Source organism: Rhinoderma darwinii, chromosome 1 (assembly GCF_050947455.1).
Source record: "Rhinoderma darwinii isolate aRhiDar2 chromosome 1, aRhiDar2.hap1, whole genome shotgun sequence".
Lineage (NCBI taxonomy): Eukaryota > Metazoa > Chordata > Amphibia > Anura > Rhinodermatidae > Rhinoderma > Rhinoderma darwinii.
Window position 1 is genome coordinate 252,666,562 of NC_134687.1, and position 16,316 is coordinate 252,682,877.

The 16,316-nt window shown below is 42.6% G+C and overlaps 1 protein-coding gene across 4 annotated transcripts in view; it reads left to right on the forward strand.

Moving 5' to 3' along the window:
• The window catches only part of HMG20B (high mobility group 20B), a 202,199-nt gene that overhangs the window by 119,506 nt on the left and 66,377 nt on the right, over positions 1-16,316 (forward strand). The window lies entirely within an intron of this gene.

The window sequence follows — 16,316 nt, forward strand, 5'->3', positions numbered from 1 at the left end:
CTTAAATTGACAGGCTAATGGCACGGTCCCTGTGACAGATGCCTGTTATAAATTAACGTGCTATGCTTGATGCTACTGCGCTTTCCTCTACAATGACAGTAAACTGAAATAACCTGTTCCCTGTTTCTCAAGAACACAGTGCTCCTATTCTGGTCACGGTGATCTTTATATGGGGACAGCATGCTACACATAGATGTTGTTCCCTGCTAACCTGAGGCCCAATAGTGTAAAAAAAACAAAACAATTTCAAGCAAAAGTAAACTTGTATTTTTCTCAATGGGGAAAAAAGAAACTGAAAGCATAGCTTGTTAAAATATTATCATGTAGAATACACACAGCAAGACCACGTCATGATCTTCATTACGTACACAAGAGGACCAGAAAATGTCAGCCACATAGAAAACACAGTTTAAAATACTTCAATACAATCCCCGACACTGGCCCTGGCTCAGTACAACCAGGAACACGGCACACATTAGAGCCTTAACGTACTGTATTTTTTTACAAAACAAACCACAAATGGTTACTGTGTAGTGCATGTAACCCCTTAATTATCAAGCTTGTTTGGACCTTAAAGGGGTTGTCCACTACCAGACAACTGATGACCTATCCACCGGATAGGTCGTTTTGTGACACCTCTTAAAGTATTCATCTAGGGGTAGGATAACAATTTTTTTTTGTCTTTGTTTTGGGGGTTTTTCCAGTTTGTAATGGGGCATTAAAATAATTGGCAAAAGCGTAGAATTAAATTTTAATTAAAAAGGGAAAACATGGCAAATAATAATAAAATAATATGTAATATTAAGTGGAATGATAGATTTTTGAAACCATCTCCGATACAAAGCCCAGGCTTGGAGGGACACAGATCGCACTAATGAATTGCACATTCCTCTCTTATAACAGACACGGCATCTTTTCTGGGTCAGTTGTCCCACAGAAAAAAAAAATAGGGAGGTACCTCCGAAGGAATATATTCCCCACTAAGGGTATGTTCACACGGCCTATTTTCGGCCGTTTTTCGGGCCGTAAACGCCTGAACAAACGGCCAAAAAATCGGAAGCAGAACGCCCCAAAACATCTGCCCATTGATTGTGAAAAACAGCGTTCTGTTCCGACGGGCCGTTTTTTTACGCTGCCATTTTGAAAAACGGCCGCGAAAAACAAGTGCAGGTCACTTCTTGGGACGTTTTTGGAGCAGTTTTTCGTAGACTCTATTGAAAACCGCTCCAAAAACGGCCGCGAAAAACAAGTGCAGGTCACTTCTTGGGACGTTTTTGGAGCAGTTTTTCGTAGACTCTATTGAAAACCGCTCCAAAAACGGCCGCGAAAAACGCGAGTTGCTCAAAAAACGTCTGAAAATCAGGAGCTGTTTTCCCTTGAAAACAGCTCCGTGTTTTCAGACATTTTTGAGTTTGAGTGTGAACATACCCTAACCGTTCTGGAGGCATCACTTCCGGAGGCTGAATTTTAATTGTTAACTTGGTACAAGTGGTAGCTGGTTTCAAGGAGGGTGTGCATGAGGTCCCACACAATTTTCCCACTTCTACCTAGATAGGGGGGGAAGTCTGGGGGATTTATTTTTGTGTCCCTGTCCTCATATATTCTGAGGGTATGTGTGTACCCAGATTCTGATTAACAAAATTTATAAACCTATTTCCAGTACAGGAATTGAAGAATCCTGAAGTTCAATGCTCCATTACATGTTTCGTAAGCATACAATGTATTCCATTTGCCATAAATGTACAGATTAAAGTATATTTTAGACATAAATATTCATATATGGTTTGTAGTGTGACGTCTCTTAATCCTTTTAATTATTTAACCCCTTCCTGCTGCAGCCACTTTTGACCATCCTGACAGAGCCTCATTTTTCTGACATGTGACCAGTGACATAACTACCGCTGCAGCGGCTGCTATGGAGCCTGCGGCATGAGGGGGCCCGTGCCGCCCGCCGACACAGCACCCCCATGCCCGGTGGCGCTGCGAGCAGCCGTTATAGCATTATACATAAGGGAGGAGCTGTGGCACTATCTACTAGGGGGGCTATGTGTGGCAGAATCTACAGGAGTCTGTGTGTGGCGCTGTCTACCGGGGGCTATGTGGCACGATCTAAGGGGGGGGGGTGCGCACTATATACAAGGAAAGGGGGTTTGTGTGGCACTATATACAGGGGTGGCTTCATGGCGATATCTACAGAGTGGGCTGTATGCCACTATATACAAGGGGGAGGTGGAGGGAGCTATCTACAAGTTGGCTGTGACACTGTCTACAGGGGGGCTGTGTGGCACAATCTACAGGGGACAATATCTATAAGGGGGGCGCCCAGTCAAACATTTGCTATGGTGCCCAGTCTTTCCTAGTTACTCCCCTGTGTGTCACTTTGTGGTAATAACTTTGGAATGCTTTTACCTATCCAAGCGATTCTGAGATTTTCTCGTGCCACATTGGACTTTACGTTAGTGGTAAAATTTGGTCGATACATTCAGTATTTAATTGTGAAATACACATTTTGCATTTTTCTAAATTTAAATGCATCTCCTTGTAAAACCGATAGTAATACCACACACTATAGTTGCTAATTAACATTTCCCATATGTCTACTTTAGATTAGCATCGTTTTTTTTAACTTGTTTTTATTTTTCTAGGATGTTATAAGGCTTAGAACTTTAGCAGACATTTTCAAGAAATTTTCTAAAGGCTATCTTGATGTTGAGCAGTTCAATTGTGAAGTGTCTGTATTGTATAGGCCCCTCAAACCCCCATAAGTCACACCACTTTACTGCACCCCTCAAAGTTTTCAAAACCGCATTTAGAAAGTTTCTTAACCCTTTAGGCGTTTCACAAGAATTAAAGGAAAGTAGAGGTGAAATGAACAAACGTAATTTTTTTAAAATTCATATTTAATCCATGTTTTTTCCTGTAACACAGAAGGTTTTGCCTGACAAACACCACTCAATATTTATTGCCCAGATTCTACAGTTTTTAGAAATATCCCACATGTGGCCCTAGTGTGCTACTGGACTGAAGCACCGGCCTTAGATTTAAAGGAGCACCTAGAGGATTTTGGGGCCTTCTTTTTATTAGAATATCTTTTGGGGTCCATGTCCGGTTTGAAGAGGTCTCGTGGTACCAAAGCAAAGGAAACACCCCAAAAAAGATCCCATTTTGGAAACTACACCCACAAGGAATTCATCTAGAGGTGAAGTGAGCATTTTGACCCACAGGTGTTTAACAGATGTTAGAATTTGGATGTGAAAATGAAAAAAAACAAACATTTTCCTCAATTAAATGTAGTTTTAGCTAAAAAAAAACAACAAAAAACAATGTTCACAAGGAATAAAGAAAAAGCCCCCTAACATCTGAAACTTCTCTGGAGTACGGAAATACCCCATATGTGATCATAAACTGCTGTTTGGGCACACGGCAGTGCTCAGAAGGGACCAAGCGCCATTTGGCTTTTGGAGCACAGATTTTACTGTATTGGTTTCTTGGCACCATGTCACTTTTGCGAAGCCCCTAAGTTACCAGTACAGTGGAAACTACCCAAAAGTGACTCAATTTGGGATACTACACCCCTTGAGGAATTAATCTAGGGGTGTAGTGAGCATTTTGAGCCCACAGGTGTCATAGATTTTATTAGAATTGGGCAGTGAAGATGAAAAAATCTGTTGAAAATATGTAGCTTTAGCTAAAAATTGTTCATTTTCTCAACAAATAAAGGAGAAAAAGAACCCCATAATTTGTAAAGCAATATCTCTCGAGTACGGCAATACCCCATATGTGATCCTAAACTACTGTTTGGGCTCACGGTAGGGCTCAGAAGTGAAGGAGCGCCATTTGACTTTTCGAGTGCAGATTTTGCTGGATTCGTTTCTGGACGCTATGTCGCATTTGCAAAGCCCCTGTGGGACTAAAACAGTGGAAACCCCTCAAAAGTGACCCCATTTTGGAAACTATTCTCCTCAAGTTAGTCATCTAGGGGTGTAGTGAGCATGTTAACCCCGCAGGTGTTATCCAGAAATTAGTGTGCACTTGATGTTGCAGAGTGAAAATGGGAATTTTTCCATAGATATACCAATATGTGGTGCCCAGCTTGTGCCATCATAACAAGACGGCTCTCTAATTATTATGCTGTGTTTCCTGGTTTTAGAAACACCCTACATGTGGCCCTAATCTTTTGCCTGGATGTCCGACAAGGCTCAACAGCGAGTGAGTACCATGCAAAATTGAGGCCTAATTCATGGATTTACAAAGTATTGGTTCACAATTGCAGAGGCTTTGATGTGAAATAGTTAATGAAACCCCTGAGAAGTATCCCTTTTTGGAAACTACACCCCTCAAGGCATTTATTAAGGGATGTAGTGAGCATTTTCACCCCACAGGTCTTTCCCATAAATGAATGCGCTGTGGATGGTTCAAAGTAAAAATGGCAATTTTTCCCTAGATAAGCCATTTCAGTGGCACTATGTCGTGCCCAGCTTGTCTCACTGTAGACACACCCCAAAAATTGTTAAAGCGGTTCTCCCGGGTATGGCGATGCCATATAAGTGGAATTAAACAGCTATTTGGGCACAGTGTAGGGCTCACAGAGCTTTTTGGAGCATAGATTTTGCTTGGTATTAGTTTTGAATATTGCTGGCGTTTTCAATTATAATGTGGGGGTATATGTAAGCTGGCCAGAGTACATCAGAGGCATAGTCAGGTGGTATAATAATGGGGTAAAAAAAAAAAATTTAAATAATCCATAGATGTATGTTATGCTGTGAAGCAATCCTTTTTGCACAGGCCAGTGTCGCACTGAGAAACTGTCGTTATTTTTTTTTTTTTTTTTTTTTTTTTTTTAAAGTTTACATTTTTAATAAATTTTTCAGACCTTTTAAAAATACATAGCAGTGTGATGTATCCTATCAGGAAAGGAAATTCGAGTTCACGCAGGAACTTCAATAATTACAATCAGTATTTGAATCTGTGTTCACAGAATGCGATACAAATTGCTGCTATAAGGACAGAGAATAAAAGAACAAATTGTAGCAATAACAATACTCGTGTGTGAGTTACATTAGCAATCACACAATGAATAACAAATATCACTTAATATCCCATATACAAAGTTAGTGACCGAAACCCCCAGACCAACGAGTCTTCCACGAATATTCTTTAGATATCAAAGAGGTTGGGGGGAGGCAGGTATTAAGTGCCACATGTTGAATAATATGCATTACGTACATCCGATCTATAGTTCAACCTAGATATACCAAGCGTATTAACAGCCAAAAAAATTTCCATGCTATATGCAAATGGAATAGTCTGACAAAGCTCCCTAGTAGTTAAAGGGGAGCTAGACTTCCATGATTTCGCAATCATGGCTCTAGCTGCGAGTATGATATGTCCTATTACCGTGTGTAGAGGTAAAGGAAAGTCGGTGAGACCTAGAAAACAGAGAGCCAATTTAGGCTGCAGTTGGACATCCAATCCAGTAACTTTTTTTTTTTTTCCAATTAAAATTTTTGTATTGGTTTTAATACAAACCAACAATGACAAAAACATTCGGCGAAAATGCATCCCCATAATAAAAGGAACATGACCCTAGTGGGCAGCGTTTGGACCATCTGACGAATATCCAAAAGAGTTGCCGGTCTATCCTCACAACCCGGTACAACTGAGGAGTCAGTATGACTTAATCCGAAAACAGCCGGCATTTCACCCGGATTGCGGGCAGAGTCCAGAACATGGTGGCTGGAAGAGAAGATGGCGGAACCCTGGCTGCGGGCATGGGAAAGAGGCAAGGACTGGTGAAGCGAGGGAGACCCCTGGGGCATCGAGGATGGAGAGGATGGTTGGACATGCGGGGGGATAATCCATGAGGAGCCAGAGGACCATGTGAGGGAACCTCCCAGTGGTCCAGGACCCTGGTGAGGCTGGAGGGGTATGCGGGCCTGAGCAACGGAAAGGGGAACATGAGGTCCAGGACCCCCGTACTCACTGTGCAAATCCATTGGTGGAGAGGGTGTGTCCCGAGGGGGCCCGGCCTGAAGGCAGGGCCGATGCAGAGGCCCAGAAACAGCGGGCCAGGAGTCCTCCGGTGCAGTCGTGCCTGCGCTGCGTGGCGCCATGCTGAACACATCCTGGGCAGGAAGAGGGACCGCAGGTCCGAGAGGCGATTCCGTGAGGGAAGCCACCCCAAGAGACAACCCAGCAGCCACTTCCGGTCTCCTCATCTTCGGCAGCAAGTGCCGGCGGCCATATTGGAGGGCCGCGTGTGAGGCCTGGAGCTGAGCGTTGGCCTCGGCGGCATCCCTGGAGTCAACAGTGGAATACAGAAAAGACCTCCCCAACAGAGGAGGCCGGCCGGGACACAGTAACGGCACAGGCAAGGGCGGGATCAGTCACAGGCTGTGGTGGCCATCTTGGCAAGCTTCCCCACACGGAGCCTGGAAACCAGCATCCCCATCACCGTGAGGAGGCAAGTGCCCGCTGCGGTGGTCCCGGAGGAGGTAAGGAGACCTCCGTGGATAGGGGGGCAGTGTCCCCGGTGCATCGGAGCAGCCCAGGTATTAGGGCTGGGCAGCCACCTTGCCCTCGTGCCTCATGCCGGAGCGAGCCCCGCAGCTGCATGGGTATTTGCCTCCCGAAGTATGCCCCAATATCACCCTGAGGGGATGAGGGCTGTGCAGATGAGGCTATCTTGCCTTTTTTGCTCGCCTTCCCCATTGTGAAAGCTGGATGACCGGAGATTTTGGTGAAGGAGCTCAGGGAAGCACGTCTTCAGCCATCCATAGCTAGCCACGCCACCACATCCAGTAACCTTTTTAATGAGGTCAGCAGTGACCAACCAAAAGGCATTAACAAAGGGGCTTTCCCACCAAACATGCATATAAGAACCAACCAGTCCACATCCTCTCCGGCAATGATGGGGATAAGATGGGTTTAGTCTTTCTGTGCAGGGGTGAGATTCCAACGTAGCATGATCTTAAACTAAGTTTCCCAGTGATTCGCTCCATTAGATACAGTTTTAATCGCTTTGATAGCCTTATACCAATCTTCCATAGTTATGAAGATATAGAAGTCTTGTTGCCATTTTAGATTCTAAGAAGATTTAATGATGGTATTAGGGTGAAGCCATAATTTAAAAAACATAGAAATCTCGGGTGTAGTGGGATTTGTAGAGGAGAAGAACTGAGAAATGACTGTTGGAAATGTCTGATCGGAAATCAGCGTATTAGTCAACGCATCGCTGATCTGAAGGTATTTGTAGAAATCTCTCGTAGGGACAGAATAGTTGCGTGAGAACTTCAGAAGTACACATAACTGGACCTGAGTAAAGACTACCAATCTTGTCTACACCAGCTGCCTCCCAGTTTCGTAAATCCATGTCTGACACAAGTGTATTCAAAAAGTCTAGGGGAAAATCTCCTAACGTAGTCAAGCCCAGAACTACAGGAATGGAACGTACGCCAGGTTGACGTGGAGACTCTTATGCTAAACAATTTGTGCCGTGCGTTATAGGAAAGAAAATTTCAGGGAAAATAATTACATGTAAACAAGTTTTTACTGGGACTTAAAGGGAATGTGTTGCCAGAAAAACATGTTTTTTTTTTTTTAATTAAACATTTAGTGTGTAGGTGATTAAACATTGTTCACATTTTTTTATTTTTTTTCACGAGTCAGGAAATATTCTAAATTAATTCTAATTTATAATATTTCCCATTGCTGGTCACTAGATGGAGCTATTCCCAAAATTGCAGCATTGCAAAATTGGGTAAAAAGCCCTCGCTCTAGTGAGCTCTCAGCATCCCCCCCCTCCTTTATCCTGGCTAGTGCCGGGATAAACGAGGGGTTTGAACGGTCTAACCTCCTACACTGTGTGTCGCCATTTTTTGAGCTAACACACAGTGTAGTAGGTTTACATACAGTAGTAAACGTACACAAACACGAACATACATAGAGATCTCTTACCTGCTCCTGCCGCCGCGGCTCCCTCCGGCCCGTCCGCTCCGTCTGCTGCCGCTGGTCCAAGTGCACAAGTCCGGAAGCCGCGACCGGAAGTAGTAATCTTACTGTCCGGCCGCGACTTCCGGTCCACAGGAAAATGGCGCCGGACGGCGCCAATTTCAAATTGGACTGTGTGGGAGCGGCGCATGCGCAGTTCCCACACAGACGGCGTACATGTTAGTGGATGGAACGGGCCCCGTTCGCAGTCCCTATGGGACTGTGGCTGCCGTATTCCATGTCTGTATGTGTCGTTAATCGACACATACAGAAATGGAAAAAAAAATGGCAGCCCCCATAGGGAAGAAAAAGTGTAAAAATAAGAAAAAGTAAAACACAAACACACAAATAAATATAAACGTTTTTAATAAAGCACTAACATCTGTAACATATTAAAAAAAAAAATTGTGATGACACTGTTCCTTTAAATTAATACCTAGATATGTAATTTGTTTGTTCTGCCATAGATAAGGAAAACGAGCTGCTAAAGTGACTTTGGTCGAGGGATCAATTCCTATACTCAATATGAGATTTAGATGGATTCGTTTTATAGTATAATACTTTTCCAAAGTTATCGATAGTATTTTGGACCTCCGAAAGGGAGGTGATCGGGTCAGTCAAAGACCGTGTTACATCATCTGCGTAAAGGCCAATGACATGCAAAGCGTTCCCTATAGAGATTCCATGGATATTGCAATTAGACATTGTGTTCTGTGAATGGTTCCATCACTAGGGTGAAAATTATGGGTGACAATAGGCACCCTTGTCTGGTTCCAATAGAGATAACTTATCTGTCAGACATGAAGCCAGATGATAAAACACTAGCAGAAGGGTTTGAGTATAAAGCTAGAACCGCTGTTTTTATCAGGCCCTGAAATCAGAATTTGTCTAATATAGCCGACCATTATCCCCAGTAGACCCTATTAAACGCCTTCTCCGCATCCAAGGCAAAATGCAGAGAATGCGTCCTAGAGAGTTCCACCGTTTTGAATTAGGTCAATAAATCGACGAGTACTGTCAGACTCTCTGCCTGACACAAAACCCACCTGGTCAGGGTGAATTAATTGTGGTATAACGTGAACCAATCTCAAGGCTATGACCTTAGCATAAAGTTTAATGTCTGTGTTGAGAAGATATTGGCCTGAAATTGGCTGGGGTTGTTGGGTCTTTACCCGGTTTTGGTAGAGTAACTATCGTGGCTTCCAGCATTTCAGAAAGGAAATTTCCATCTGCCGCATCATTTTTAAAACTGGCAGGTAAATAAGGGGCTAAGGCGCTAGATAAATGCTTAAAATATAAATTTGTGAAACAGTCAGGGCCTAGCAATTTTGAAGGGTTTTACAGAGAGAATCCCCTTCTCTACCTCCTGATCGGAAAAAGGAGCACATTCGGACTCCAACTGGGTACGGGACATAGAAGGGAGATTTATTGCTCTCAAAAAAACGAACAATATCCTCTACCACAGGTTGGTATGCTGAGGTATCCTCTTGTAATTTGTAGAGGGAGCTATAATATTCTTTAATCTGGTTGGCTATAAGTCGTTGGTCAGATATTTTGTTACCGTGACTGTCTAATAGGAACGATATATGCGAATTCAGCATGTATTTTTTGATCCGTCTGGTTAAAAGTGAGCCTGCTTTATCGTTGACATAAAATTGCATTTGCATCTTTTTAACCCCTTCCCGACATTTGACGTACATGTACGTCATGGAAAGCATTGACTTCCCGCAAAATGCCGTACATGTACGTCAAACGTTTGGCACCGGCTCAGAAGCTGAGTCGGTGCCATCATCGTCGGATCTCAGCTGTATCTTACAGCTGACATCCGACTGTAACGGCGGGGACCGAAATTAGCTTCGATCCCCGCCATTAACCCCTTAAGTGCAGCGCTCAAACGCGATCGCTGCACTTAAGGTGTTTGCAGCTCATCGGAGCCCCAGCAATGAAATTGCCGGGGTTCCGGTGGCTGCAATGGCAACCGGAGGCCTAATACTGGCCTCCCGGTCTGCCTAGCACCGAAGCCGGTCAAGATCCGCCCGGCGGCGGAGCCTGATCGGCTTCCGTAGCTGCCGGCAAGATGGCGCCGGGTCAGGAGCTGATCCGGCGTCATCAGCGGTGGAGGTCAGCTGTACTGTACAGCTGACATCCACCTGTAACGGCAGGAACCGGAGCTAGCTCCCTGCCATTAACCCCTTCGATGCAGCAATCGAAAGCGATTGCTGTATCGTAGCGGTTACAAGCAGATCGCCAGCCCTGACAGGCAATCGGGACTGGCGACTGCTGTTATGGCAACAGGAGACACAATGGTCTCCTGCTCTGCCATTACGGAAGCCGATTTAGGCCCCGCCGGGAGGCGAAGCCTAAACGGCTTGCTGTCAGTGAATGACTGACAGATCTAATACATTGCACTACATAGGTAGTGCAATGTATTAGAAAAAAAAAAATCTGACCGTTGGACCTTCAAGTCCCCTAGTGGGACTTGAGAAAAAGTGTAAAAAAAGTATAAAAAAGTGTAAAAAAAAGTGCAAAAAATAAAAGTTTGAAAACAATAAAAGTTTCAAGTAATCAAATAACACACAATCCCCCTTTTACTCTTATCAAGTCCTTTATTATTGAAAAATAATAATAAACCATATGTATTTGGTATCGCCACGACCGTAACGACCGGAGGTATCAAAATATTATATTATTTATTGCACGCGGTGAACAGCATAAAAAAAAACCGTAAAAAACGTTACCAGAGTTTCTGTTTTTTGGTCACTTTGCCCTACAAATATTACAATAAAAAGTGATCAAAAAGTCGCACGTATCCAAAAATGGTACCTATAAAAACTATAGCTCGTCCCGCAAAAAACAAGCCCTCATACAACTCCGTCGACAAAAAAATTAAAACGTTATGGTTCTCACAACTTGGCGACAGAAAAAATACATTCTTTTTACAAAAGTAATTTTATTGTGCAAAAAGTTGTAAAACATAAAAAAGTGCTATAAATTAGGTATCGCCGGAATCGGACTGACCCGCAGAATAAAGTTAACATGTAGTTTATAATGCGTGGTGAACGCTGTATAAAAAAACCAAAAAAAGCTGTGCCAGAATTGCGTTTTTTTGTTTACCTAGCATCCCAAAAAATAGGATAAAAGGTGATCAAAAAGTTGCATGTACCCCAAAATGGTACCAATAATAACTACAGCTCGTCCCGCAACAAACCAGCCCTCATACTGCTACGTCTATGAAAAATAAAATTAGTTATGGCTCCAATAAGTCAGGAAATAAAAAAATATGCAGTTGTGCCCGAGGGGAACATTTCTTCTGTTTCAAGAGGCGATTTATCAAGGACCTAAAATTAGGGAACCAGGAAGGGGAGAGCCCAAACATATCCGCTGGAAGCGACGGTGCCCGTATTATACCAGGCTAATACTTTCCCAGCAAAATTCCCCAAACTACAAAGGCGCGGAGTGTGGACCAAAAGGGGGATAAGAAATGACACCATTTATCAGTGCGACACCGGCCTGTGCAGAAAGGATTGTGTCACAGCGTAACACACATCTATGGATTATTTTTATTTTTTTATACCACCTGACTATGCCCCTTATATACTCCGCCCCGCTTACATGTACCCCCACATTATAAAACACCAGCAATACTCAAACAAATATAGTGCCAAGCAAAATCCGCTCTCCAAAAGCCAAATGGTGCTCCCTCGGCCCTGAACCCTGCAGCGTCCCCAAACAGCAGTTTCCTTCAACATATATGGCATCGTCATACCCGGGAGAAACCTTTTAACAATTTTTGGGGTGTGTGTCTCCAGCATCATAAGCTGGGCATGACATATTTGCCACTGAATGGCATATCTAGGGAAAAATAATTTTTTTTAATTTGCACCATCCGCAGTGCATTCATTTATGGAAAAGACCTGTGGGGTGAAAATGCTCACTACACCCCTTAATTAATGCCTTGAGGGGTGCAGTTCCATAGTGGGGGTCACTTATCAGGGGTTTCTTTTTATTATTTCACATCTGAGCCTCTGCAGTTGTGAACCAATACTTTGTAAATCGCCAAATTAGGCCTCCACTCCGCATGGTACTCTTCACTTCTGAGCCCTGTCATATGTCCAGACAAAAGATTAGGGCCACATGTAGGGTGTTTCTAAAACCGGGAAACACCGCATAATAATTAGAGAGCTGTCTTGTTATGGTGGCACAAGCCGGGCACCACATATTGGCATATCTATGGAAAAAAATCCCATTTTCACTCTGCAACATTGAGCGCACACTAATTTCTACAAAACACCTGCAGGGTTAAAATGCTTACTACACCCCTTGGTAAATGCATTGAGGGGTGTAGTTTCCAAAATGGGGTCACTTCTGGGGGGTTTCCACTGTTTTGGGCCCACAGGTGTCCAGAAACCAATCCAGCAACATCTGCACTCCAAATGGCGGTCCTTCCCATCTGAGCCCTGCGGTTTGCCCAAACAGCAGTTTATGACCACATATGGGGTATTGCCGTACTCGGGAGAAATAGCTTTACAAATGTTGGGTTCTTTTTTACCTTTATTTGTTGAGAAAATGAAAAAATTTGCGCTAAAGCTACGTCTTATTGAAGAAAAAGGACTGTTTTTATTTTCACTGCCTAATTCTAATAAATTCTATGAAACATCTGTGGGGTCAAAATGCTCAATACACCCCTAGATGCATTCCTCAAGAGGTGTAGTTTCCTAAATGGAGTCCCTTTTTGGGCGTTTTCATTGTTTTGTCCCCTCAGGGGCTTTGCAAATGTGACCTGGCCTCCGCAAATCATTCCTGCTAAATGTGATCTCAAAAAGTCAAATAGTGCTCTTTCCCTTCTAAGCCCTGCCGTTTGTCCAAACAGCCGTTTATTACCACATGTGGGGTATTGTTTTACTCGGGAGAAATTGCTTTACAAATTTTGTGGTGCTTTTTCTCCTTTAGTCCTTCTGGAAATGAGAAAAAATTAGCTAAACCTACATTTTCTTTGAAGAAATGTTGATTTTAATTTTCACGGCCTACTTCCAATAATTTCTGTAAAAAACCTGTGCGGTCAAAATGCTCACTGTACCCCTAGATAATTTCCTCTAGTTTCCCAGATGGGGTCACTTTTGGGGGATTTTGACTGTTTTGGCACCGCAAGAGCCCTTCAAACCTGACATGGTGCCTAAAATATATTCTAACAAAAATAAGGCCCCAAAATCCACTAGGTGCTCCTTTGCTTCTGAGGCCGGTGCTTCAGTCCAGTAGCACGCTACGGCCACATGTGGGATATTTCCTAAAACTGCAGAAACTGGGCAACAAATATTGAGTTGCATTTCTCTGGTAAAACCTTCTGTGTTATAAAAAAAATTGTATTAAAAATGTATTTCTGCAGAAAAATATGAAATTTGTAAATTTCACCTCTACTTTGCTTTAATTCCTGTGAAATGTTTAAAGGGTTAAGACATTTTCTAAATGCTGTTTTGAATACTTTGAGGGCTGAAGTTTTTAAAATGGGGTGACTTTTTTGGGGTTTCTAATATATAAGGCCCTCAAAACCACTTCACAACTGAACTGGCCCCTGTAAAAATAGCCTTTTGAAATTTTCTTGAAAATGTGAGAAATTGCTGCTAAAGTTCTAAGCCTTGTGAGGTCATAGAAAAATAAAAGGATGTTCAAAAAACGATGCCAATCTAAAGTAGACATATGGGTGATGTTAATTAGCAACAATTTTGTGTGGTATAACTGCCTGTCTTACAAGCAGATACATTTAAATTGAGAAAAATGCTAATTTTTGCAATTTTTCGCAAATTTTTGGTGTTTTTCACAATTAAATACTGAACATATCGAGCAAATTTTACCAGTAACATAAAGTCCAATGTGTCACGAGAAAACAATCTCAGAATCGCTTGGATAGGTGAAAGCATTCCGGAGTTATTACCACATAAAGTGACACATGTCAGATTTGAAAAATGAGGCTCTGTCAGGAAGGTCAAAAGTGGCTAAAGAGGGAAGGGGTTAAAGTAGTAGTAGTGTTTTGCAGCAAGTAAAGACTGTAATTGTAGCCTAAGAGCACGGAGTTCCATTGACCGAGATAAGATGATCTAACTTATTTTGTGTTTCTAAGCTGCAAATCTTTGAGAGTAATTCATTAGTCTCTTTGGTACGTTTTTTCTTTGCCTGTGTACAGGCTTGAATAAGTATACCGCGCATGTAGGCTTTGTGGGCGTTCCCCAGAACATGAGGATTCTCTACAGAACTCTCTCATTTAGAGAGAAAAAATGACGAATTCTTCCCGAATTTTGGTAGCATGGTCAGGATGGTTAAGGGTGAAATCATTTAGTTTCCAACGGGAGGGGGGAGGGAAAGTAAATTGTTCCTGTAACTTAATAAGTATAGGGGCATGATCTGACCACGTGATTGACCCAATGACGGAGGTACTGGTCTGCAAGAGAGCTAGTTTGTTTAGAAGAAAAATGAATTCTTGAATAAGATTTTCAAGGAGGAGAAAAAAGGAGTAGTCCATTTCACTACCAGGTTGACCTCTCCAGGCGTCGTCATATCCTTCCTCCGCTATGACGTCAGCCAAAGAATCAGTGTGTCTGCCAATGGTGGTAGAATCTAAGTCTGGGTCAAGTATGGTATTAGTCTCCCCCAACAATCAGGAGGCCTGATGGACTGGCCTGAGGACCAGTATCTACAGTGTCATCTGTTTGGGAAATATACATTAAAAAAGTTGTAGGTGATGTTATCACAAACTTTTTCTTATTTTTCGGACTATAAGATGCACCTGATCATAAGACGCACCCAGGCTTTAGACAACAGAAAAAAAAATAGGGAAAAAATAATTTTGTTAAAAAAATATTTTTTTCTGTTTTTCACCTTTTGAGAGCCATAACTTTTTTTTATTTTTTTATATTTTTTTCATCGATTGAGCGGCGTGAGGACTTATTTTTTGCGGGACGAGCTGTAGTTTTATTGGCACCATTTTTTGGTACATACGACTTTTTTGGACCACTTTTTTTTTTTTTTTTAACAAATGTTTTTATTGTGATTTTCACCATAAACAATTCTTTTACAATGAAACAGAAACATCAAAGCGACAAGGGCATTGTGATAATAACAACGATTGATATTATAGCAGAAGATACAGCTAATCCTGTGCATAAAAATCAGAAATATATGGGTGTCCGCCATGTCAGTAGCTAGGTAAGGAACAATGCCCCTATCAGTACAGTAAATCCTAAGAAATAAAATAACAGCAAATCAAAAATAAATCAGCACTTTGCTCAAGTGCAAACAAAAGTTCCTATGTGGAACTTAGAACCAGCCATGCTCCCCACATTCCCCAAAACACCGCCACCCAGCAAATATTGTATACCCTATTCCCTTGTGGTAGGCACAGGCATAAATGCCCCAGAGTGTATTAATGGGAAACCTGCGGTCCTGCCTAACAGGTTCCGGGTTTCACATATATTGTTATTATGACATCGGTGGTGATCCCATCAATACCCCTTCCTGGTACCACACAGTGCTCTGAAAATTGGTCTTGATAGCCTCCCTAACTCGTTGTGGAAGAACAGAGATAAAACTTCCCCAAGTGTCAAAAAAAGATTCTATGAGCACCGTCTTACGTATTGAGGTTTCCGTCCAGTACATCCTGAACAAAAATGTGAATTTATCCAAAAACAATTGGAACGGCGGCGCTCGTTTTTGCAACCAAGTGTGCAAAATAGATGTTACACCCGCTGCCGCTATCATATGCAATAATTTACGTGCTCCCCATGTATAGTTATAACATCTTTTGTCCAGATATCCAAAAATAGCCCACAAGGCATCATTAGGAACGAAGTTAGTCAGGTGTGTTAAAGAGGCTCTGTCACCAGATTTTGCAACCCCTATCTGGTATTGCAGCAGCTAGGAGCTGCAATGTAGATTACAGTAACGTTTTTATTTTTAAAAAACGAGCATTTTTGGCCAAGTTATGGCCATTTTTGTATTTATGCAAATGAGACTTGCAAAAGTACAACTGGGCGTGTTGAAAAGTTAAAGTACAACTGGGCGTGTATTATGTGCGTACATCGGGGCGTGTTTACTACTTTTACTAGCTGGGCGTTCTGACGAGAAGTATCATCCACTTCTCTTCAGAACGCCCAGCTTCTGGCAGTGCAGACAGCGTGTTCTCGAGAGATCACGCTGTGACGTCACTCACAGGTCCTGCATCGTGTCGGCCACATCGGCACCAGAGGCTACAGTTGATTCTGCAGCAGCATCAGCGTTTGCAGGTAAGTAGCTACATGCTACGCCGATGCTGCTGCAGAATCATCTGTAGCCTCTGG